The sequence below is a fragment of the Athene cunicularia genome, assembly GCF_003259725.1.
Source record: "Athene cunicularia isolate RWA chromosome 24 unlocalized genomic scaffold, athCun1 chr24_part1, whole genome shotgun sequence".
NCBI classification, from domain to species: domain Eukaryota; kingdom Metazoa; phylum Chordata; class Aves; order Strigiformes; family Strigidae; genus Athene; species Athene cunicularia.
The window spans coordinates 333,614-336,131 of record NW_020799132.1 but is presented as its reverse complement, the minus strand read 5'-3'; the positions used below and the strand labels follow the sequence as shown (position 1 = coordinate 336,131).

Here is a 2,518-nt window from a genome sequence, read left to right as displayed (position 1 = left end):
CCCCTCCCGGCCCCGAGCCCCCAGAATCGCAGCCCAACCCCGCTGGGGGAAGGAGCGTGTGTGCACGTGTGTGTCCGCGTGTAAATGGGGGGTGTGCGTGTGTGTGCACGTGTGCAAATGGGGACAGGTGTGTGTGAGCACATGTGTGCCCGTGTGCAAGTGGGGGACACGTGTGTGGTGCTCATGTATGTGCATATGTGCAAATGGGGACATGTGTGTGGTGTGCATGCGTGTGTATGTGCCTGCATGCATGTGCCTGTGTGCAAATGGAGGGACACTTGTGTGGGGTGCATGAGTGGAGCTGTGGGCATGTGTGTGCATGTGTGTGCATGCGTGTGCCCATGTGTAAATGGGGGAAATATGTGTGTGATGTGCATGTGCACGTGTGTGCACATGTGTGCATGTGTGCAAATGGGGGACATGGGTGTGGGATGCAAGTGTGGAGCTGTGGGCATGTGTGTGCATGCATGTGCATGTGTGTGCCCGTGTGCAAATGGGAAGACACATGTGTGTGTGTGTGCATGTGCATGTGTGTGCATGTGTGAACACGTGTGTGCCCGTGTGCAAGTGGTGGGGCACATGTGTGTGGTGTGCATGCATGTGCATGTATGTGGACACATGTCCCCGTGGACAAATGGGGGGACACGTGTGTGTGATATACATGTGTGGAGCTGTGGCATGTGTGTGCATGCGTGTGCCCATGTGCAAATGGGGGGACACGTGTGTGGAGTGCATGCATGGAGCTGTGTGCATGCGTGTGCCTGTGTGCAAATGGGGGGAGATGTGTGTGTGTGGCACGCATGTATGGGGCTGTATGCATGTGTGTGCATGTGTGTGCATATGTGTTCATGCATGTGCCTGTGTGCAAATGAGGGACCCGTGTGTGTGCTGTGCATGTGTGGAACTACGTGCATTCAGTGTATGAGTGGGCATGTGTGTGCATGTGTGTGCCCATGAACAAATGGGGGACACGTGTGGTGTGCATGCATGTGAATGCATGTGTACGTGTGCAAGTGGCAGGACACATGTGTGTGGCGTGCATGCATGGAGCTGTGTGCATGAGTGTGCATTCATGTGCATGTGTAGGCATGTGTGTGCCCATGTGCAAATGGGGGGAGATATGTGTGTGATGTACATGTGTGGGCATGTGTGTGCATGTGTGGAAATGGAGGAACATGTGTGTTTGGTGTGAACGTGTCTGCATGTGTCTGCATGTGTGTGCCTGTGTGCGAATGGGGGGAATGTGTGTGTGGTGTGCGTGTGTGCGTGTGTGTGCATGCGTGTGCATGACTGTGCCCATGTGCAAATGGCAGACACATATGTGAGTGATGTGCCATTGTGGAGCTGCATCCATGCATGTGCACGCATGTGCCTGTGTGCAAATAGGGGACACGTGTGTGGTGTGCACATGTGTGCACGCGTGTGCATGTGTGTGCATGCGTGTGCATGTGTGTGCATGCATTTTCATGTGTGTACATGTGTGCAAATGGTGTACATGCATGTGTACACGTGTGCATGTGTGGATTCACAGGGATACAGGTAAACACAGATTTATGTGCCCCACAGGAAAGCGTGTGTGGACGTTCACATATGTGCAAACCTGTGTGCATGTGCAACTGCGTGTGTGCACACATGTCTGCGCACGCACCCGTGCCCCTGTGTGAACACACGCGTGTTCGTGCCCCTCCGCATGCACGTAAGGGCCGACACGTGAGCGCACGCCTGTGTGCTGGCACACGCGTGCGGGCCTGCGCAGGGCTGCGGGCGTGTTCGTGCACACGTGTGTTCATGTACACGTGTGTTCGTGCACACGCGTGTGAGCGCAGCCGGGCTGTGGGACTGCAGTGACGCTCAGTGACCGCGGCCTGAACTGCAGCGGGTGGCACTGGGGACACGGGTGGGCCGTCCCAGCCGGGCCCAGCCAATTAGACCCCAGGATTAATGAGCATTAATTATTTAATTATCCCAGCATTAATGAGCATTTATTAACTCCCTAGCGGCCGGGATTTTCCTGGAACAGCCCCACAGACCCAATATTTTTTTTTCTTTAACTTAAAATTAAGCGTTTTCTGCAACCTTCTCTGCGACAGGAAACCATCACTTGCAGCTGATGGAAAAATCCCTTCTTGGGGGGAATTGAGCCCCAGCCCCAGGGACGCCCAGTCGGAAACTGGGTGGAAGAGGGGGGGTGCTGGGAGCAGAGCTGCTCTGTCCCCCTGTCCTTGTACCCAGTGCGTGCGAGGTCTGACACCCTCCCAGTCCCGTCCCACCTGGGTTGGGGAAGGGGATGCATGGGGCTGAGGCCTGGCCACACCTCATCGCGCCTCATGGTCATCTCAGCTCCCGGGGGGGGGTGGGGGGGTGGCACAGTGGGCTGAGACCTGGCCACACCTCATCGCGCCTCCTGCTCACGGAGAGAAGCAGGGGAGGGCACCAGGAAAGCGCCCTGTGAGCTGACGGAGGACACTCAGCCCCGCAGACCCCCCCTCCCCACTTTCCAACATGGGGGGGGGGGGGG

At 56.6% G+C, this 2,518-nt stretch overlaps 1 protein-coding gene across 1 annotated transcript in view; it reads left to right on the top strand.

Annotated features, from left to right (window-relative positions):
• ROBO3 (roundabout guidance receptor 3) overlaps window positions 1-2,518 on the top strand; it is a 14,776-nt gene that overhangs the window by 5,622 nt on the left and 6,636 nt on the right. The window lies entirely within an intron of this gene.